We start from the raw sequence: 23,786 nt of genomic DNA on the forward strand, positions 1-23,786 counted from the left end.
ATAGACTACAGTAGACTATATCCAGTAGTTTATAATGACACAGGGGGGTAATGTTGTCTAACCTAGCTGGTTTATAATAGACTACAGTAGACTATATCCAGTAGTTTATAATGACACAGGGGGGGGGGGGTAATGTTGTCTAACCTAGCTGGTTTATAATAGACTACAGTAGACTATATCCAGTAGTTTATAATGACACAGGGGGGGGGTAATGTTGTCTAACCTAGCTGGTTTATATTAGACTACAGTAGACTACATCTAGTAGTTTATAATGACACAGGGGGGTAATGTTGTCTAACCTAGCTGGTTTATGATTTATAATAGACTACAGTAGACTATATCCAGTAGTTTATAATGACACAGGGGGGTAATGTTGTCTGGCCTAGCTGGGTTATGGTTTATAATAGACTACAGTAGACTATATCCAGTAGTTTATAATGACACAAGGGGGTAATGTTGTCTAACCTAGCTGGTTTATAATAGACTACAGTAGACTATATCCAGTAGTTTATAATGACACAGGGGGGGTAATGTTGTCTAACCTAGCTGGTTTATAATAGACTACAGTAGACTATATCCAGTAGTTTATAATGACACAGGGGGGGTAATGTTGTCTAACCTAGCTGGTTTATAATAGACTACAGTAGACTAAATCCAGTAGTTTATAATGACACAGGGGGGTAATGTTGTCTAACCTAGCTGGTTTATAATAGACTACAGTAGACTATATCCAGTAGTTTATAATGACACAGGGGGGTAATGTTGTCTGGCCTAGCTGGTTTATGGTTTATAATAGACTACAGTAGACTATATCCAGTAGTTTATAATGACACAGGGGGGGTAATGTTGTTTAACCTAGCTGGTTTATAATAGACTACAGTGGACTATATCCAGTAGTTTATAATGACACAGGGGGGTAATGTTGTCTAACCTAGCTGGTTTATGGTTTATAATAGACTACAGTAGACTATATCCAGTAGTTTATAATGACACAGGGGGGTAATGTTGTCTAACCTAGCTGGTTTATAATAGACTACAGTAGACTATATCCAGTAGTTTATAATGGCACAGGGGGGTAATGTTGTCTAACCTAGCTGGTTTATAATAGACTACAGTAGACTATATCCAGTAGTTTATAATGACACAGGGGGGGGGTAATGTTGTCTAACCTAGCTGGTTTATAATAGACTACAGTAGACTATATCCAGTAGTTTATAATGACACAGGGGGGTAATGTTGTCTAACCTAGCTGGTTTATGGTTTATAATAGACTACAGTAGACTATATCCAGTAGTTTATAATGACACAGGGGGGTAATGTTGTCTAACCTAGCTGGTTTATAATAGACTACAGTAGACTATATCCAGTAGTTTATAATGACACAGGGGGGTAATGTTGTCTAACCTAGCTGGTTTATAATAGACTACAATAGACTATATCCAGTAGTTTAAAATGACACAGGGGGGTAATGTTGTCTAACCTAGCTGGTTTATAATAGACTACAGTAGACTATATCCAGTAGTTTATAATGACACAGGGGGGTAATGTTGTCTAACCTAGCTGGTTTATAATAGACTACAGTAGACTATATCCAGTAGTTTATAATGACACAGGGGGGGTAATGTTGTCTAACCTAGCTGGTTTATAATAGACTACAGTAGACTATATCCAGTAGTTTATAATGACACAGGGGGGTAATGTTGTCTGGCCTAGCTGGTTTATAATAGACTACAGTAGACTATATCCAGTAGTTTATAATGACACAGGGGGGTAATGTTGTCTAACCTAGCTGGTTAATAATAGACTACAGTAGACTATATCCAGTAGTTTATAATGACACAGGGGGGTAATGTTGTCTAACCTAGCTGGTTTATAATAGACTACAGTAGACTATATCCAGTAGTTTATAATGACACAGGGGGGGGGTAATGTTGTCTAACCTAGCTGGTTTATAATAGACTACAGTAGACTATATCCAGTAGTTTATAATGACACAGGGGGGGTAATGTTGTCTAACCTAGCTGGTTTATAATAGACTACAGTAGACTATTTCCAGTAGTTTATAATGGCACAGGGGGGTAATGTTGTCTAACCTAGCTGGTTTATAATAGACTACAGTAGACTATATCCAGTAGTTTATAATGACACAGGGGGGGGTAATGTTGTCTAACCTAGCTGGTTTATAATAGACTACAGTAGACTATATCCAGTAGTTTATAATGACACAGGGGGGTAATGTTGTCTAACCTAGCTGGTTTATGGTTTATAATAGACTACAGTAGACTATATCCAGTAGTTTATAATGACACAGGGGGGTAATGTTGTCTGGCCTAGCTGGTTTATAATAGACTACAGTAGACTATATCCAGTAGTTTATAATGACACAGGGGGGTAATGTTGTCTAACCTAGCTGGTTTATAATAGACTACAGTAGACTATATCCAGTAGTTTATAATGACACAGGGGGGTAATGTTGTCTAACCTAGCTGGTTTATAATAGACTACAGTAGACTATATCCAGTAGTTTATAATGACACAGGGGGGGTAATGTTGTCTAACCTAGCTGGTTTATAATAGACTACAGTAGCCTATATCCAGTAGTTTATAATGACACAGGGGGGTAATGTTGTCTAACCTAGCTGGTTTATAATAGACTACAGTAGACTATATCCAGTAGTTTATAATGACACAGGGGGGTAATGTTGTCTAACCTAGCTGGTTTATAATAGACTACAGTAGACTATATCCAGTAGTTTATAATGACACAGGGGGGTAATGATGTCTAACCTAGCTGGTTTATAATAGACTACAGTAGACTATATCCAGTAGTTTATAATGACACAGGGGGGGTAATGTTGTCTGGCCTAGCTGGTTTATGGTTTATAATAGACTACAGTAGACTATATCCAGAAGTTTATAATGACACAGGGGGGTAATGTTGTCTAACCTAGCTGGTTTATAATAGACTACAGTAGACTATATCCAGTAGTTTATAATGACACAGGGGGGTAATGTTGTCTAACCTAGCTGGTTTATAATAGACTACAGTAGACTATATCCATTAGTTTATAATGACACAGGGGGGTAATGTTGTCTAACCTAGCTGGTTTATGGTTTATAATAGACTACAGTAGACTATATCCAGTAGTTTATAATGACACAGGGGGGTAATGTTGTCTAACCTAGCTGGTTTATAATAGACTACAGTAGACTATATCCAGTAGTTTATAATGACACAGGGGGGGGTAATGTTGTCTAACCTAGCTGGTTTATATTAGACTACAGTAGACTACATCTAGTAGTTTATAATGACACAGGGGGGTAATGTTGTCTAACCTAGCTGGTTTATGGTTTATAATAGACTACAGTAGACTATATCCAGTAGTTTATAATGACACAGGGGGGTAATGTTGTCTGGCCTAGCTGGGTTATGGTTTATAATAGACTACAGTAGACTATATCCAGTAGTTTATAATGACACAAGGGGGTAATGTTGTCTAACCTAGCTGGTTTATAATAGACTACAGTAGACTATATCCAGTAGTTTATAATGACACAGGGGGGGTAATGTTGTCTAACCTAGCTGGTTTATAATAGACTACAGTAGACTATATCCAGTAGTTTATAATGACACAGGGGGGGTAATGTTGTCTAACCTAGCTGGTTTATAATAGACTACAGTAGACTAAATCCAGTAGTTTATAATGACACAGGGGGGTAATGTTGTCTAACCTAGCTGGTTTATAATAGACTACAGTAGACTATATCCAGTAGTTTATAATGACACAGGGGGGTAATGTTGTCTGGCCTAGCTGGTTTATGGTTTATAATAGACTACAGTAGACTATATCCAGTAGTTTATAATGACACAGGGGGGTAATGTTGTCTAACCTAGCTGGTTTATGGTTTATAATAGACTACAGTAGACTATATCCAGTAGTTTATAATGACACAGGGGGGTAATGTTGTCTAACCTAGCTGGTTTATAATAGACTACAGTAGACTATATCCAGTAGTTTATAATGGCACAGGGGGGTAATGTTGTCTAACCTAGCTGGTTTATAATAGACTACAGTAGACTATATCCAGTAGTTTATAATGACACAGGGGGGGGTAATGTTGTCTAACCTAGCTGGTTTATAATAGACTACAGTAGACTATATCCAGTAGTTTATAATGACACAGGGGGGTAATGTTGTCTAACCTAGCTGGTTTATGGTTTATAATAGACTACAGTAGACTATATCCAGTAGTTTATAATGACACAGGGGGGTAATGTTGTCTAACCTAGCTGGTTTATAATAGACTACAGTAGACTATATCCAGTAGTTTATAATGACACAGGGGGGTAATGTTGTCTAACCTAGCTGGTTTATAATAGACTACAGTAGACTATATCCAGTAGTTTATAATGACACAGGGGGGTAATGTTGTCTAACCTAGCTGGTTTATAATAGACTACAGTAGACTATATCCAGTAGTTTATAATGACACAGGGGGGTAATGTTGTCTAACCTAGCTGGTTTATAATAGACTACAGTAGACTATATCCAGTAGTTTATAATGACACAGGGGGGTAATGTTGTCTAACCTAGCTGGTTTATAATAGACTACAGTAGACTATATCCAGTAGTTTATAATGACACAGGGGGGTAATGTTGTCTAACCTAGCTGGTTTATAATAGACTACAATAGACTATATCCAGTAGTTTATAATGACACAGGGGGGTAATGTTGTCTAACCTAGCTGGTTTATAATAGACTACAGTAGACTATATCCAGTAGTTTATAATGACACAGGGGGGTAATGTTGTCTAACCTAGCTGGTTTATAATAGACTACAGTAGACTATATCCAGTAGTTTATAATGACACAGGGGGGGTAATGTTGTCTAACCTAGCTGGTTTATAATAGACTACAGTAGACTATATCCAGTAGTTTATAATGACACAGGGGGGTAATGTTGTCTGGCCTAGCTGGTTTATAATAGACTACAGTAGACTATATCCAGTAGTTTATAATGACACAGGGGGGTAATGTTGTCTAACCTAGCTGGTTAATAATAGACTACAGTAGACTATATCCAGTAGTTTATAATGACACAGGGGGGTAATGTTGTCTAACCTAGCTGGTTTATAATAGACTACAGTAGACTATATCCAGTAGTTTATAATGACACAGGGGGGTAATGTTGTCTAACCTAGCTGGTTTATGGTTTATAATAGACTACAGTAGACTATATCCAGTAGTTTATAATGACACAGAGGAGTGGTAATGTTGTCTAACCTAGCTGGTTTATAATAGACTACAGTAGACTATATCCAGTAGTTTATAATGACACAGGGGGGGTAATGTTGTCTAACCTAGCTGGTTTATAATAGACTACAGTAGACTATATCCAGTAGTTTATAATGACACAGGGGGGGGGGGTAATGTTGTCTAACCTAGCTGGTTTATAATATACTACAGTAGACTATATCCAGTAGTTTATAATGACACAGGGGGGGTAATGTTGTTTAACCTAGCTGGTTTATAATAGACTACAGTAGACTATATCCAGTAGTTTATAATGACACAGGGGGGGTAATGTTGTCTGGCCTAGCTGGTTTATGGTTTATAATAGACTACAGTAGACTATATCCAGTAGTTTATAATGACACAGGGGGGTAATGTTGTCTAACCTAGCTGGTTTATAATAGACTACAGTAGACTATATCCAGTAGTTTATAATGACACAGGGGGGTAATGTTGTCTAACCTAGCTGGTTTATAATAGACTACAGTAGACTATATCCAGTAGTTTATAATGACACAGGGGGGTAATGTTGTCTAACCTAGCTGGTTTATAATAGACTACAGTAGACTATATCCAGTAGTTTATAATGACACAGGGGGGTAATGTTGTCTGGCCTAGCTGGTTTATAATAGACTACAGTAGACTATATCCAGTAGTTTATAATGACACAGGGGGGTAATGTTGTCTGGCCTAGCTGGTTTATGGTTTATAATAGACTACAGTAGACTATATCCAGTAGTTTATAATGACACAGGGGGGTAATGTTGTCTAACCTAGCTGGTTTATAATAGACTACAGTAGACTATATCCAGTAGTTTATAATGACACAGGAGGGTAATGTTGTCTAACCTAGCTGGTTTATAATAGACTACAGTAGACTATATCCAGTAGTTATAATAACACAGGGGGGTAATGTTGTCTAACCTAGCTGGTTTATGGTTTATAATAGACTACAGTAGACTATATCCAGTAGTTTATAATTTCACAGGGGGGTAATGTTGTCTAACCTAGCTGGTTTATAATAGACTACAGTAGACTATATCCAGTAGTTTATAATGACACAGGGGGGTAATGTTGTCTAACCTAGCTGGTTTATAATAGACTACAGTAGACTATATCCAGTAGTTTATAATGACACAGGGGGGTAATGTTGTCTAACCTAGCTGGTTTATAATAGACTACAGTAGACTATATCCAGTAGTTTATAATGACACAGGGGGGTAATGTTGTCTAACCTAGCTGGTTTATAATAGACTACAGTAGACTATATCCAGTAGTTTATAATGACACAGGGGGGTAATGTTGTCTAACCTAGCTGGTTTATAATAGACTACAGTAGACTATATCCAGTAGTTTATAATGACACAGGGGGATAATGTTGTCTAACCTAGCTGGTTTATAATAGACTACAGTAGACTATATCCAGTAGTTTATAATGACACAGGGGGGTAATGTTGTCTGGCCTAGCTGGTTTATAATAGACTACAGTAGACTATATCCAGTAGTTTATAATTTCACAGGGGGGTAATGTTGTCTAACCTAGCTGGTTTATAATAGACTACAGTAGACTATATCCAGTAGTTTATAATGACACAGGGGGGTAATGTTGTCTAACCTAGCTGGTTTATAATAGACTACAGTAGACTATATCCAGTAGTTTATAATGACACAGGGGGGTAATGTTGTCTGGCCTAGCTGGTTTATAATAGACTACAGTAGACTATATCCAGTAGTTTATAATTTCACAGGGGGGTAATGTTGTCTAACCTAGCTGGTTTATAATAGACTACAGTAGACTATATCCAGTAGTTTATAATGACACAGGGGGGTAATGTTGTCTAACCTAGCTGGTTTATAATAGACTACAGTAGACTATATCCAGTAGTTTATAATGACACAGGGGGGTAATGTTGTCTAACCTAGCTGGTTTATAATAGACTACAGTAGACTATATCCAGTAGTTTATAATGACACAGGGGGGTAATGTTGTCTGGCCTAGCTGGTTTATAATAGACTACAGTAGACTATATCCAGTAGTTTATAATGACACAGGGGGGGTAATGTTGTCTAACCTAGCTGGTTTATAATAGACTACAGTAGACTATATCCAGTAGTTTATAATGACACAGGGGGGTAATGTTGTCTAACCTAGCTGGTTTATAATAGACTACAGTAGACTATATCCAGTAGTTTATAATGACACAGGGGGGTAATGTTGTCTAACCTAGCTGGTTTATAATAGACTACAGTAGACTATATCCAGTAGTTTATAATGACACAGGGGGGTAATGTTGTCTAACCTAGCTGGTTTATAATAGACTACAGTAGACTATATCCAGTAGTTTATAATGACACAGGGGGGGTAATGTTGTCTAACCTAGCTGGTTTATAATAGACTACAGTAGACTATATCCAGTAGTTTATAATGACACAGGGGGGTAATGTTGTCTGGCCTAGCTGGTTTATAATAGACTACTGTAGACTATATCCAGTAGTTTATAATGACACAGGGGGGGTAATGTTGTCTAACCTAGCTGGTTTATAATAGACTACAGTAGACTATATCCAGTAGTTTATAATGACACAGGGGGGGTAATGTTGTCTAACCTAGCTGGTTTATAATAGACTACAGTAGACTATATCCAGTAGTTTATAATGACACAGGGGGGTAATGTTGTCTAACCTAGCTGGTTTATGGTTTATAATAGACTACAGTAGACTATATCCAGTAGTTTATAATGACACAGGGGGGGTAATGTTGTCTAACCTAGCTGGTTTATAATAGACTACAGTAGACTATATCCATTAGTTTATAATGACACGGGGGGGTAATGTTGTCTGGCCATAACACCACAACAATAAATAATACCATAACATACGGATGGCACAGTATGGGGGTTTGTGTGTGTGTGTGTGTGTGTGTGTGTGTGTGTGTGTGTGTGTGTGTGTGTGCTCCCACACTTTCACCCCAAGGCATTTTTAACTCAAATACATTATTATTATTATTATGGAGGAAGTACTGCTCACGTCAGCTATTATTATGGAGGAAGTACTGCGCTCACGTCAACTATTATTATGAAGGAAGTACTGCGCTCACGTCAGCTATTATTATGGAGGAAGTACTGCTCACGTCAGCTATTATTATGGAGGAAGTACTGCTCACGTCAGCTATTATTATGGAGGAAGTACTGCTCACGTCAGCTATTATTATGGAGGAAGTACTGCTCACGTCATCTATTATTATGGAGGAAGTACTGCTCACGTCAGCTATTATTATGGAGGAAGTACTGCTCACGTCAGCTATTATTATGGAGGAAGTACTGCTCACGTCATCTATTATGGAGGAAGTACTGCTCACGTCAGCTATTATTATGGAGGAAGTACTGCTCACGTCAGCTATTATTATGGAGGAAGTACTGCTCACGTCATCTATTATTATGGAGGAAGTACTGCTCACGTCAGCTATTATTATGGAGGAAGTACTGCTCACGTCATCTATTATGGAGGAAGTACTGCTCACGTCATCTATTATGGAGGAAGTACTGCTCACGTCAGCTATTATTATGGAGGAAGTACTGCTCACGTCATCTATTATTATGGAGGAAGTACTGCTCACGTCATCTATTATTATGGAGGAAGTACTGCTCACGTCATCTATTATTATGGAGGAAGTACTGCTCACGTCAACTATTATTATGGAGGAAGTACTGCTCACGTCATCTATTATTATGGAGGAAGTACTGCTCACGTCAACTATTATTATGGAGGAAGTACTGCTCACGTCATCTATTGTTATGGAGGAAGTACTGCTCACGTCATCTATTATAATGGAGGAAGTACTGCTCACGTCAACTATTATTATGGAGGAAGTACTGCTCACGTCATCTATTGTTATGGAGGAAGTACTGCTCACGTCAGCTATTATGGAGGAAGTACTGCTCACGTCAGCTATTATTATGGAGGAAGAACTGCTCACGTCAACTATTATTATGGAGGAAGTACTGCTCACGTCATCTATTATTATGGAGGAAGTACTGCTCACGTCAGCTATTATGGAGGAAGTACTGCTCACGTCAGCTATTATTATGGAGGAAGTACTGCTCACGTCAGCTATTATGGAGGAAGTACTGCTCACGTCATCTATTATTATGGAGGAAGTACTGCTCACGTCATCTATTATGGAGGAAGTACTGCTCACGTCAGCTATTATTATGGAGGAAGTACTGCTCACGTCAGCTATTATTATGGAGGAAGTACTGCTCACGTCAACTATTATGGAGGAAGTACTGCTCACGTCAGCTATTATTATGGAGGAAGTACTGCTCACGTCATCTATTATTATGGAGGAAGTACTGCTCACGTCACTATTATTATGGAGGAAGTACTGCTCACGTCAACTATTATTATGGAGGAAGTACTGCTCACGTCAACTATTATGGAGGAAGTACTGCTCACGTCAGCTATTATTATGGAGGAAGTACTGCTCACGTCAGCTATTATTATGGAGGAAGTACTGCTCACGTCAGCTATTATTATGGAGGAAGTACTGCTCACGTCAGCTATTATTATGGAGGAAGTACTGCTCACGTCATCTATTATTATGGAGGAAGTACTGCTCACGTCAGCTATTATTATGGAGGAAGTACTGATCACGTCAGCTATTATTATGGAGGAAGTACTGCTCACGTCAGCTATTATTATGGAGGAAGTACTGCTCAAGTCATCTATTATTATGGAGGAAGTACTGCTCACGTCAGCTATTATTATGGAGGAAGTACTGCTCACGTCATCTATTATGGAGGAAGTACTGCTCACGTCATCTATTATTATGGAGGAAGTACTGCTCACGTCATCTATTATTATGGAGGAAGTACTGCTCACGTCATCTATTATTATGGAGGAAGTACTGCTCACGTCATCTATTATTATGGAGGAAGTACTGCTCACGTCAGCTATTATTATGGAGGAAGTACTGCTCACGTCATCTATTATTATGGAGGAAGTACTGCTCACGTCAGCTATTATTATGGAGGAAGTACTGCTCACGTCATCTATTATTATGGAGGAAGTACTGCTCACGTCAGCTATTATTATGGAGGAAGTACTGCTCACGTCATCTATTATGGAGGAAGTACTGCTCACGTCAGCTATTATTATGGAGGAAGTACTGCTCACGTCTGCTATTATTATGGAGGAAGTACTGCTCACGTCAGCTATTATTATGGAGGAAGTACTGCTCACGTCATCTATTATTATGGAGGAAGTACTGCTCACGTCAGCTATTATTATGGAGGAAGTACTGCTCACGTCAGCTTCTTAAGTTTCTTAACTTAATTTTCTGTAGGTCATTTGTTTCCTCAGCCAGAATTTATCCAGTTTTACAGTGCAGCAACGTGTGTGTGTGTGTGTGTGTGTGTGTGTGTGTGTGTGTCTGTGTGTGTGTGTGTGTGTGCTCCCAGCAATGCAGACTATGCACACAGACTGTGTGTCCAAATAGAGGTCAGGCACTAACAGCTAGATGGGAAGAGTAGATGTGATGCTGCCAGTGGAGTGTGTGTGTGTGTGTGTGTGTGTGTGTGTGTGTGTGTGTGTGTGTGTGTGTTCAAGTGTTGGTGTAAATTAAAACATTTTCAAGTCCTACTGCTAAGTAATTACCAATGATCTCCGAACTAACTTTTTCCACTGACTGACTGACCTCTCTTTCCCCTCTCTCTCCCTCCCTCCTCTCTCCTCTCTCCCCCTCCTTTTCCTCTCTCCCCCTCTCTCTCTCTCTCCCTCTCCCTCCATCTCTCTCTCTCTCCCCCTCTCCCCCTCTCTCCCCCTCCCTCTCTCCCTCTCTCTCTCCCCCTCCCTCTCTCCCTCTCTCCCTCTCTCTCTCTCCCTCCCTCTCTCCCTCTCTCTCTCTCTCTCTCTCTCTCCCCCTCCTTTTCCTCTCTCCCCCTCTCTCTCCTCTCTCCCCCTCTCTCTCCTCTCTCCTCTCTCCCTCCCCTCTCTCCTCTCTCCCCTCTCTCTCCCTCTCCCTCACCTCTCTCTCCTCTCTCCCCCTCTCTCCTCTCTCCCCCTCTCTCCCCCTTTCTCTCCTCTCTCCCCTCCCTCTCCTCTCTTCCTCCTCCCTCTCTCCTCTCTCCCCCTCCCTCTCCTCTCTCCCCCTCTCTCTCCTCTCTCTCCCTCCTCTCTCTCTATTCTCTCCCCCTCCTCTCTCCCCTCTCTCCCCCTCTCTCTCCCTCCTCTCTCCCCCTCCCTCCCTCTTCCCCCCAAAATTGCCAAATCATCAATGTTACAACTGCATTGAGTCATATCCCTATGAGCAAAATATGTTGAAAAGATGTTGAGAATACGTATTTTAAGCGCAATTAACAAGTAGTTCTATGAAAGATCTGGGAAACCAGGCCTGCTATTCATAGCAGACTTTGAAAAGGCATTTGATAAAGTACAACTGGGGTTTATATATAAATGCCTGGAGCATTTCAATTTTGGAGAATCTCTTATACAATGGGTTAAAATCATGTATAGTAACCCTAGGTGTAAAATAGTAAATAATGGCTATTTCTCCGAAAGTTTTAAACTGTCAAGAGGAGTGAAACAAGGTTGTCCGCTATTGGCATATTTATTTATTATGGCCATCGAGATGTTAGCTATTAAAATCAGATCCAATAATAATATCAGAGGATTAGAAATACAGGGCTTAAAAACAAAGGTGTCATTGTACGCAGATGATTCATGTTTTCTTTTAAATCCACAACTAGAATCCCTCCACAGCCTCATAGAGGATCTAGATACATTTTCTAACCTCTCTGGATTACAACCAAATTATGATAAATGTATTATATTACGTATTTGATCACTAAAAAATAAAAATTTTACATTACCATGTAGTTTACCAATAAAATGGTCTGATGGTGATGTGGATAAACTCGGAATACATATCCCAAAGGAAATAAAAGATCTCACTCCAAAAATATGTAATAGAAAGTTAGCAATAATAGATAAGATCTTGCTACCATGGAAAGGTAAATACCTGTCAATTTGTGGAAAAATCACCCTGATTAACTCTTTAGTATTATCCCAGTTTACCTATTTGCTTATGGTCTTGCCTACGCCTAGCGAACAGTTTTTTAAATTATATGAGAAAATAATATTCCATTTTATTTGGAACGGCCAGCTAGACAAAATTAAACAGGCCTATTTATATAATGAATATGAATTCGGAGGACAGAAATTATTAAATATTAAAGCATTAGACCTATCACTAAAAGCTTCAGTCATACAAAAGTTATACTTAAATCCGAACTGGTTCTCTAGCAAATTAGGAAGATTGTCTCACCCCATGTTCAAGAATGGCCTTTTTCCCTTTATTCAGATTACAACCTCTCACTTTCAGTTATTTGAAAAGGAAATAATCTCCCAAATATCACTATTTCTAAAACAAGCCATAGAAAGTTGGTTGCAATTTCAATTTAATCCTCCAGAAACGACAGAACAAATAATGCAACAAATATTGTGGTTAAATTTTTTATTTTACCTTTATTTAACTAGGCAAGTCAGTTAAGAACAAATTCTTATTTACAATGACGGCCTGCACCGGCCAAACCCGGACGACGCTGGGCCAATTGTGCGCCGCCCTATGGGACTCCCAATCTCACGGGCCGGTTGTGATACAGCCTGGAATCGAACCAGGGGGTCTGTAGTGACGCCTCAAGCACTGAGATGCAGTGCCTTAGACCACTGCGCCACTCGGGAGCCCACATTCAAATATACTAATTGATAAAACACCATTATTTTTAAAAAATGTTTTAAAAAGGTATAATCTTTGTAAATGATATCATCGGTAGGACTGGTGGAGTTATGTCGCACATGCAGCTAACAAAAACATATGGAAATGTCTGCTCTACCCTAAGAAAATGGTGATAAATAAAAAAGTATACCAGTTTCATTACCGGACCAAAGGATTGACAGCCGTCCCATATAGATTGCAAAATAGTTGGGAAGAGATCTTTGACGTACCGATCCCATGGCATAGTGTTTATGAACTGACACGCAAAACGACGCCGGATTCAAAACATAACCATTTTTCTATTTAAATTATTATATAAAATTCTTGCTACCAATAGAATGTTATTTATATGGGGGATACAATCTTCCCAGCTCTGCAGATTTTACTGTGAAGAGACAGAATCATTAGATCATTTGTTTTGGTACTGTCCATTTGTAGCTTGTTTTTGGACACAGGTCCAGGAATGACTAAAGGATTGCAATAGTTACCTGGAGCTAACCTTGCAGATAGCACTACTGGGTGATCTGAAAAGTCATAGTCAATCGATCAATAATATAATAATACTTTTAGCAAAAATGTTTATTTTCAAGTTACAATCTGTAGAAACAATGAGAATAGAATGGTTCAGAACTTTGGTGAAACATCACAGTACAGTTGAAAGATATATGGCAAATAGAAATCCAATATGGATGGTGTTAAGAGATAGATGGGAGGTGTTGAATGGAGCTGAAGGATGGGACTAATAACTAATAACAACAACTAATAACAACAAGATAACTAATGTAAAGCATACTGTGTCCATAATAAGTATATAGGTTATAGGTTGAGAGCTTTTGTGAAAGAGCACAGTTAGAAAGATATGGCATATAGAAGCAAACCGGATGGACATCATGAAAATGATCGGAGAGGTTGAGAGTAGAGGAAGTTCAGGAGTAAAAACAAACAAAATATAATTATTGTAAAATTGACTGTGTTCATAAAATGTATTTAGTATGTATAAGCTGGAAGCGGAGTGTGTGTGTGTGTGTGTTTGTGTTCAAGTGTTGGTGTAAATTAAAACATTTTCAAGTCCTACTGCTAAGTAATTACCAATGATCTCCGAAATATAACCTCCAGGTTTTATCTTCTCCAGGTATTCTCTATAGTAGTGTTCAGCTGTATAGTAATTAAAGGTGTTCTCTCTCTCTCCTCCAGGTATTCTCTATAGTAGTGTTCAGCTGTATAGTAATTAAAGGTGTTCTCTCTCTCTCTCCTCCAGGTATTCTCTATAGTAGTGTTCAGCTGTATAGTAATTAAAGGTGTTCTCTCTCTCTCTCTCCTCCAGGTATTCTCTATAGTAGTGTTCAGCTGTATAGTAATTAAAGGTGTTCTCTCTCTCTCCTCCAGGTATTCTCTATAGTAGTGTTCAGCTGTATAGTAATTAAAGGTGTTCTCTCTCTCTCTCCTCCAGGTATTCTCTATAGTAGTGTTCAGCTGTATAGTAATTAAAGGTGTTCTCTCTCTCTCTCCTCCAGGTATTCTCTATAGTAGTGTTCAGCTGTATAGTAATTAAAGGTGTTCTCTCTCTCTCTCCTCCAGGTATTCTCTATAGTAGTGTTCAGCTGTATAGTAATTAAAGGTGTTCTCTCTCTCTCTCCTCCAGGTATTCTCTATAGTAGTGTTCAGCTGTATAGTAATTAAAGGTGTTCTCTCTCTCTCTCTCCTCCAGGTATTCTCTATAGTAGTGTTCAGCTGTATAGTAATTAAAGGTGTTCTCTCTCTCTCTCTCCTCCAGGTATTCTCTATAGTAGTGTTCAGCTGTATAGTAATTAAAGGTGTTCTCTCTCTCTCTCTCCTCCAGGTATTCTCTATAGTAGTGTTCAGCTGTATAGTAATTAAAGGTGTTCTCTCTCTCCTCCAGGTATTCTCTATAGTAGTGTTCAGCTGTATAGTAATTAAAGGTGTTCTCTCTCTCCTCCAGGTATTCTCTATAGTAGTGTTCAGCTGTATAGTAATTAAAGGTGTTCTCTCTCTCCTCCAGGTATTCTCTATAGTAGTGTTCAGCTGTATAGTAATTAAAGGTGTTCTCTCTCTCCTCCAGGTATTCTCTATAGTAGTGTTCAGCTGTATAGTAATTAAAGGTGTTCTCTCTCTCCTCCAGGTATTCTCTATAGTAGTGTTCAGCTGTATAGTAATTAAAGGTGTTCTCTCTCTCCTCCAGGTATTCTCTATAGTAGTGTTCAGCTGTATAGTAATTAAAGGTGTTCTCTCTCTCCTCCAGGTATTCTCTATAGTAGTGTTCAGCTGTATAGTAATTAAAGGTGTTCTCTCTCTCTCTCTCCTCCAGGTATTCTCTATAGTAGTGTTCAGCTGTATAGTAATTAAAGGTGTTCTCTCTCTCTCTCCTCCAGGTATTCTCTATAGTAGTGTTCAGCTGTATAGTAATTAAAGGTGTTCTCTCTCTCTCTCTCCTCCAGGTATTCTCTATAGTAGTGTTCAGCTGTATAGTAATTAAAGGTGTTCTCTCTCTCTCTCTCCTCCAGGTATTCTCTATAGTAGTGTTCAGCTGTATAGTAATTAAAGGTGTTCTCTCTCTCTCCTCCAGGTATTCTCTATAGTAGTGTTCAGCTGTATAGTAATTAAAGGTGTTCTCTCTCTCTCTCTCTCCTCCAGGTATTCTCTATAGTAGTGTTCAGCTGTATAGTAATTAAAGGTGTTCTCTCTCTCTCTCTCCTCCAGGTATTCTCTATAGTAGTGTTCAGCTGTATAGTAATTAAAGGTGTTCTCTCTCTCCTCCAGGTATTCTCTATAGTAGTGTTCAGCTGTATAGTAATTAAAGGTGTTCTCTCTCTCTCTCTCCTCCAGGTATTCTCTATAGTAGTGTTCAGCTGTATAGTAATTAAAGGTGTTCTCTCTCTCTCTCCTCCAGGTATTCTCTATAGTAGTGTTCAGCTGTATAGTAATTAAAGGTGTTCTCTCTCTCTCCTCCAGGTATTCTCTATAGTAGTGTTCAGCTGTATAGTAATTAAAGGTGTTCTCTCTCTCTCTCTCCTCCAGGTATTCTCTATAGTAGTGTTCAGCTGTATAGTAATTAAAGGTGTTCTCTCTCTCTCCTCCAGGTATTCTCTATAGTAGTGTTCAGCTGTATAGTAATTAAAGGTGTTCTCTCTCTCTCCTCCAGGTATTCTCTATAGTAGTGTTCAGCTGTATAGTAATTAAAGGTGTTCTCTCTCTCTCTCCTCCAGGTATTCTCTATAGTAGTGTTCAGCTGTATAGTAATTAAAGGTGTTCTCTCTCTCTCTCTCCTCCAGGTATTCTCTATAGTAGTGTTCAGCTGTATAGTAATTAAAGGTGTTCTCTCTCTCTCTCCTCCAGGTATTCTCTATAGTAGTGTTCAGCTGTATAGTAATTAAAGGTGTTCTCTCTCTCTCTCTCCTCCAGGTATTCTCTATAGTAGTGTTCAGCTGTATAGTAATTAAAGGTGTTCTCTCTCTCTCTCTCCTCCAGGTATTCTCTATAGTAGTGTTCAGCTGTATAGTAATTAAAGGTGTTCTCTCTCTCTCTCTCCTCCAGGTATTCTCTATAGTAGTGTTCAGCTGTATAGTAATTAAAGGTGTTCTCTCTCTCTCTCTCCTCCAGGTATTCTCTATAGTAGTGTTCAGCTGTATAGTAATTAAAGGTGTTCTCTCTCTCCTCCAGGTATTCTCTATAGTAGTGTTCAGCTGTATAGTAATTAAAGGTGTTCTCTCTCTCTCCTCCAGGTATTCTCTATAGTAGTGTTCAGCTGTATAGTAATTAAAGGTGTTCTCTCTCTCTCCTCCAGGTATTCTCTATAGTAGTGTTCAGCTGTATAGTAATTAAAGGTGTTCTCTCTCTCTCTCTCCTCCAGGTATTCTCTATAGTAGTGTTCAGCTGTATAGTAATTAAAGGTGTTCTCTCTCTCTCCTCCAGGTATTCTCTATAGTAGTGTTCAGCTGTATAGTAATTAAAGGTGTTCTCTCTCTCTCCTCCAGGTATTCTCTATAGTAGTGTTCAGCTGTATAGTAATTAAAGGTGTTCTCTCTCTCTCTCCTCCAGGTATTCTCTATAGTAGTGTTCAGCTGTATAGTAATTAAAGGTGTTCTCTCTCTCTCTCCTCCAGGTATTCTCTATAGTAGTGTTCAGCTGTATAGTAATTAAAGGTGTTCTCTCTCTCCTCCAGGTATTCTCTATAGTAGTGTTCAGCTGTATAGTAATTAAAGGTGTTCTCTCTCTCTCTCTCCTCCAGGTATTCTCTATAGTAGTGTTCAGCTGTATAGTAATTAAAGGTGTTCTCTCTCTCTCTCCTCCAGGTATTCTCTATAGTAGTGTTCAGCTGTATAGTAATTAAAGGTGTTCTCTCTCTCTCTCTCCTCCAGGTATTCTCTATAGTAGTGTTCAGCTGTATAGTAATTAAAGGTGTTCTCTCTCTCTCTCCTCCAGGTATTCTCTATAGTAGTGTTCAGCTGTATAGTAATTAAAGGTGTTCTCTCTCTCTCTCCTCCAGGTATTCTCTATAGTAGTGTTCAGCTGTATAGTAATTAAAGGTGTTCTCTCTCTCCTCCAGGTATTCTCTATAGTAGTGTTCAGCTGTATAGTAATTAAAGGTGTTCTCTCTCTCTCTCTCCTCCAGGTATTCTCTATAGTAGTGTTCAGCTGTATAGTAATTAAAGGTGTTCTCTCTCTCTCTCTCCTCCAGGTATTCTCTATAGTAGTGTTCAGCTGTATAGTAATTAAAGGTGTTCTCTCTCTCTCTCCTCCAGGTATTCTCTATAGTAGTGTTCAGCTGTATAGTAATTAAAGGTGTTCTCTCTCTCTCTCTCCTCCAGGTATTCTCTATAGTAGTGTTCAGCTGTATAGTAATTAAAGGTGTTCTCTCTCTCTCTCTCCTCCAGGTATTCTCTATAGTAGTGTTCAGCTGTATAGTAATTAAAGGTGTTCTCTCTCTCCTCCAGGTATTCTCTATAGTAGTGTTCAGCTGTATAGTAATTAAAGGTGTTCTCTCTCTCTCTCTCCTCCAGGTATTCTCTATAGTAGTGTTCAGCTGTATAGTAATTAAAGGTGTTCTCTCTCTCTCCTCCAGGTATTCTCTATAGTAGTGTTCAGCTGTATAGTAATTAAAGGTGTTCTCTCTCTCTCTCTCCTCCAGGTATTCTCTATAGTAGTGTTCAGCTGTATAGTAATTAAAGGTGTTCTCTCTCTCTCTCTCCTCCAGGTATTCTCTATAGTAGTGTTCAGCTGTATAGTAATTAAAGGTGTTCTCTCTCTCCTCCAGGTATTCTCTATAGTAGTGTTCAGCTGTATAGTAATTAAAGGTGTTCTCTCTCTCTCTCCTCCAGGTATTCTCTATAGTAGTGTTCAGCTGTATAGTAATTAAAGGTGTTCTCTCTCTCTCTCTCCTCCAGGTATTCTCTATAGTAGTGTTCAGCTGTATAGTAATTAAAGGTGTTCTCTCTCTCCTCCAGGTATTCTCTATAGTAGTGTTCAGCTGTATAGTAATTAAAGGTGTTCTCTCTCTCTCTCCTCCAGGTATTCTCTATAGTAGTGTTCAGCTGTATAGTAATTAAAGGTGTTCTCTCTCTCTCTCTCCTCCAGGTATTCTCTATAGTAGTGTTCAGCTGTATAGTAATTAAAGGTGTTCTCTCTCTCTCCTCCAGGTATTCTCTATAGTAGTGTTCAGCTGTATAGTAATTAAAGGTGTTCTCTCTCTCTCTCCTCCAGGTATTCTCTATAGTAGTGTTCAGCTGTATAGTAATTAAAGGTGTTCTCTCTCTCTCCTCCAGGTATTCTCTATAGTAGTGTTCAGCTGTATAGTAATTAAAGGTGTTCTCTCTCTCCTCCAGGTATTCTCTATAGTAGTGTTCAGCTGTATAGTAATTAAAGGTGTTCTCTCTCTCTCCTCCAGGTATTCTCTATAGTAGTGTTCAGCTGTATAGTAATTAAAGGTGTTCTCTCTCTCTCTCTCCTCCAGGTATTCTCTATAGTAGTGTTCAGCTGTATAGTAATTAAAGGTGTTCTCTCTCTCCTCCAGGTATTCTCTATAGTAGTGTTCAGCTGTATAGTAATTAAAGGTGTTCTCTCTCTCCTCCAGGTATTCTCTATAGTAGTGTTCAGCTGTATAGTAATTAAAGGTGTTCTCTCTCTCTCTCTCCTCCAGGTATTCTCTATAGTAGTGTTCAGCTGTATAGTAATTAAAGGTGTTCTCTCTCTCTCTCCTCCAGGTATTCTCTATAGTAGTGTTCAGCTGTATAGTAATTAAAGGTGTTCTCTCTCTCTCCTCCAGGTATTCTCTATAGTAGTGTTCAGCTGTATAGTAATTAAAGGTGTTCTCTCTCTCTCCTCCAGGTATTCTCTATAGTAGTGTTCAGCTGTATAGTAATTAAAGGTGTTCTCTCTCTCTCTCCTCCAGGTATTCTCTATAGTAGTGTTCAGCTGTATAGTAATTAAAGGTGTTCTCTCTCTCTCCTCCAGGTATTCTCTATAGTAGTGTTCAGCTGTATAGTAATTAAAGGTGTTCTCTCTCTCTCTCTCCTCCAGGTATTCTCTATAGTAGTGTTCAGCTGTATAGTAATTAAAGGTGTTCTCTCTCTCTCCTCCAGGTATTCTCTATAGTAGTGTTCAGCTGTATAGTAATTAAAGGTGTTCTCTCTCTCTCTCCTCCAGGTATTCTCTATAGTATTGTTCAGCTGTATAGTAATTAAAGGTGTTCTCTCTCTCTCTCTCCTCCAGGTATTCTCTATAGTAGTGTTCAGCTGTATAGTAATTAAAGGTGTTCTCTCTCTCTCTCCTCCAGGTATTCTCTATAGTAGTGTTCAGCTGTATAGTAATTAAAGGTGTTCTCTCTCTCTCTCTCCTCCAGGTATTCTCTATAGTAGTGTTCAGCTGTATAGTAATTAAAGGTGTTCTCTCTCTCTCTCCTCCAGGTATTCTCTATAGTAGTGTTCAGCTGTATAGTAATTAAAGGTGTTCTCTCTCTCCTCCAGGTATTCTCTATAGTAGTGTTCAGCTGTATAGTAATTAAAGGTGTTCTCTCTCTCCTCCAGGTATTCTCTATAGTAGTGTTCAGCTGTATAGTAATTAAAGGTGTTCTCTCTCTCTCTCCTCCAGGTATTCTCTATAGTAGTGTTCAGCTGTATAGTAATTAAAGGTGTTCTCTCTCTCTCTCTCCTCCAGGTATTCTCTATAGTAGTGTTCAGCTGTATAGTAATTAAAGGTGTTCTCTCTCTCTCCTCCAGGTATTCTCTATAGTAGTGTTCAGCTGTATAGTAATTAAAGGTGTTCTCTCTCTCTCTCCTCCAGGTATTCTCTATAGTAGTGTTCAGCTGTATAGTAATTAAAGGTGTTCTCTCTCTCTCTCCTCCAGGTATTCTCTATAGTAGTGTTCAGCTGTATAGTAATTAAAGGTGTTCTCTCTCTCTCCTCCAGGTATTCTCTATAGTAGTGTTCAGCTGTATAGTAATTAAAGGTGTTCTCTCTCTCTCTCTCCTCCAGGTATTCTCTATAGTAGTGTTCAGCTGTATAGTAATTAAAGGTGTTCTCTCTCTCCTCCAGGTATTCTCTATAGTAGTGTTCAGCTGTATAGTAATTAAAGGTGTTCTCTCTCTCTCTCTCCTCCAGGTATTCTCTATAGTAGTGTTCAGCTGTATAGTAATTAAAGGTGTTCTCTCTCTCTCTCTCCTCCAGGTATTCTCTATAGTAGTGTTCAGCTGTATAGTAATTAAAGGTGTTCTCTCTCTCTCCTCCAGGTATTCTCTATAGTAGTGTTCAGCTGTATAGTAATTAAAGGTGTTCTCTCTCTCTCCTCCAGGTATTCTCTATAGTAGTGTTCAGCTGTATAGTAATTAAAGGTGTTCTCTCTCTCTCTCTCCTCCAGGTATTCTCTATAGTAGTGTTCAGCTGTATAGTAATTAAAGGTGTTCTCTCTCTCCTCCAGGTATTCTCTATAGTAGTGTTCAGCTGTATAGTAATTAAAGGTGTTCTCTCTCTCCTCCAGGTATTCTCTATAGTAGTGTTCAGCTGTATAGTAATTAAAGGTGTTCTCTCTCTCTCTCTCCTCCAGGTATTCTCTATAGTAGTGTTCAGCTGTATAGTAATTAAAGGTGTTCTCTCTCTCTCTCTCCTCCAGGTATTCTCTATAGTAGTGTTCAGCTGTATAGTAATTAAAGGTGTTCTCTCTCTCTCTCTCCTCCAGGTATTCTCTATAGTAGTGTTCAGCTGTATAGTAATTAAAGGTGTTCTCTCTCTCTCTCTCTCCTCCAGGTATTCTCTATAGTAGTGTTCAGCTGTATAGTAATTAAAGGTGTTCTCTCTCTCTCTCTCCTCCAGGTATTCTCTATAGTAGTGTTCAGCTGTATAGTAATTAAAGGTGTTCTCTCTCTCTCTCTCCTCCAGGTATTCTCTATAGTAGTGTTCAGCTGTATAGTAATTAAAGGTGTTCTCTCTCTCTCTCTCCTCCAGGTATTCTCTATAGTAGTGTTCAGCTGTATAGTAATTAAAGGTGTTCTCTCTCTCTCCTCCAGGTATTCTCTATAGTAGTGTTCAGCTGTATAGTAATTAAAGGTGTTCTCTCTCTCTCTCTCCTCCAGGTATTCTCTATAGTAGTGTTCAGCTGTATAGTAATTAAAGGTGTTCTCTCTCTCTCCTCCAGGTATTCTCTATAGTAGTGTTCAGCTGTATAGTAATTAAAGGTGTTCTCTCTCTCTCTCTCCTCCAGGTATTCTCTATAGTAGTGTTCAGCTGTATAGTAATTAAAGGTGTTCTCTCTCTCTCTCTCCTCCAGGTATTCTCTATAGTAGTGTTCAGCTGTATAGTAATTAAAGGTGTTCTCTCTCTCTCTCTCCTCCAGGTATTCTCTATAGTAGTGTTCAGCTGTATAGTAATTAAAGGTGTTCTCTCTCTCTCCTCCAGGTATTCTCTATAGTAGTGTTCAGCTGTATAGTAATTAAAGGTGTTCTCTCTCTCTCCTCCAGGTATTCTCTATAGTAGTGTTCAGCTGTATAGTAATTAAAGGTGTTCTCTCTCTCTCTCTCCTCCAGGTATTCTCTATAGTAGTGTTCAGCTGTATAGTAATTAAAGGTGTTCTCTCTCTCTCTCTCCTCCAGGTATTCTCTATAGTAGTGTTCAGCTGTATAGTAATTAAAGGTGTTCTCTCTCTCTCTCTCCTCCAGGTATTCTCTATAGTAGTGTTCAGCTGTATAGTAATTAAAGGTGTTCTCTCTCTCTCTCTCCTCCAGGTATTCTCTATAGTAGTGTTCAGCTGTATAGTAATTAAAGGTGTTCTCTCTCTCTCTCCTCCAGGTATTCTCTATAGTAGTGTTCAGCTGTATAGTAATTAAAGGTGTTCTCTCTCTCTCTCTCCTCCAGGTATTCTCTATAGTAGTGTTCAGCTGTATAGTAATTAAAGGTGTTCTCTCTCTCTCTCTCCTCCAGGTATTCTCTATAGTAGTGTTCAGCTGTATAGTAATTAAAGGTGTTCTCTCTCTCTCTCCTCCAGGTATTCTCTATAGTAGTGTTCAGCTGTATAGTAATTAAAGGTGTTCTCTCTCTCTCTCTCCTCCAGGTATTCTCTATAGTAGTGTTCAGCTGTATAGTAATTAAAGGTGTTCTCTCTCTCTCTCTCCTCCAGGTATTCTCTATAGTAGTGTTCAGCTGTATAGTAATTAAAGGTGTTCTCTCTCTCTCTCCTCCAGGTATTCTCTATAGTAGTGTTCAGCTGTATAGTAATTAAAGGTGTTCTCTCTCTCTCTCTCCTCCAGGTATTCTCTATAGTATTGTTCAGCTGTATAGTAATTAAAGGTGTTCTCTCTCTCCTCCAGGTATTCTCTATAGTAGTGTTCAGCTGTATAGTAATTAAAGGTGTTCTCTCTCTCTCTCTCCTCCAGGTATTCTCTATAGTAGTGTTCAGCTGTATAGTAATTAAAGGTGTTCTCTCTCTCTCTCTCCTCCAGGTATTCTCTATAGTAGTGTTCAGCTGTATAGTAATTAAAGGTGTTCTCTCTCTCTCTCTCCTCCAGGTATTCTCTATAGTAGTGTTCAGCTGTATAGTAATTAAAGGTGTTCTCTCTCTCTCTCCTCCAGGTATTCTCTATAGTAGTGTTCAGCTGTATAGTAATTAAAGGTGTTCTCTCTCTCCTCCAGGTATTCTCTATAGTATTGTTCAGCTGTATAGTAATTAAAGGTGTTCTCTCTCTCTCTCTCCTCCAGGTATTCTCTATAGTAGTGTTCAGCTGTATAGTAATTAAAGGTGTTCTCTCTCTCTCTCTCCTCCAGGTATTCTCTATAGTAGTGTTCAGCTGTATAGTAATTAAAGGTGTTCTCTCTCTCTCTCTCCTCCAGGTATTCTCTATAGTAGTGTTCAGCTGTATAGTAATTAAAGGTGTTCTCTCTCTCTCCTCCAGGTATTCTCTATAGTAGTGTTCAGCTGTATAGTAATTAAAGGTGTGCTCTCTCTCCTCCAGGTATTCTCTATAGTAGTGTTCAGCTGTATAGTAATTAAAGGTGTTCTCTCTCTCTCTCTCCTCCAGGTATTCTCTATAGTAGTGTTCAGCTGTATAGTAATTAAAGGTGTTCTCTCTCTCTCTCCTCCAGGTATTCTCTATAGTAGTGTTCAGCTGTATAGTAATTAAAGGTGTTCTCTCTCTCCTCCAGGTATTCTCTATAGTAGTGTTCAGCTGTATAGTAATTAAAGGTGTTCTCTCTCTCTCTCCTCCAGGTATTCTCT

At 38.9% G+C, this 23,786-nt stretch overlaps 1 protein-coding gene across 1 annotated transcript in view; it reads left to right on the forward strand.

The window, feature by feature from the left end:
* The window catches only part of LOC311115767 (synaptogyrin-3-like), a gene marked incomplete at both ends in the record, with an annotated part of 52,918 nt that overhangs the window by 8,007 nt on the left and 21,125 nt on the right, over nt 1–23,786 (forward strand). The gene's annotated exons all lie outside the window — the stretch shown is intronic.

Source organism: Coregonus lavaretus (genome assembly GCF_964263955.1).
Source record: "Coregonus lavaretus genome assembly, contig: HAP1_SCAFFOLD_1185, whole genome shotgun sequence".
Taxonomy (NCBI): Eukaryota; Metazoa; Chordata; class Actinopteri; order Salmoniformes; family Salmonidae; genus Coregonus; species Coregonus lavaretus.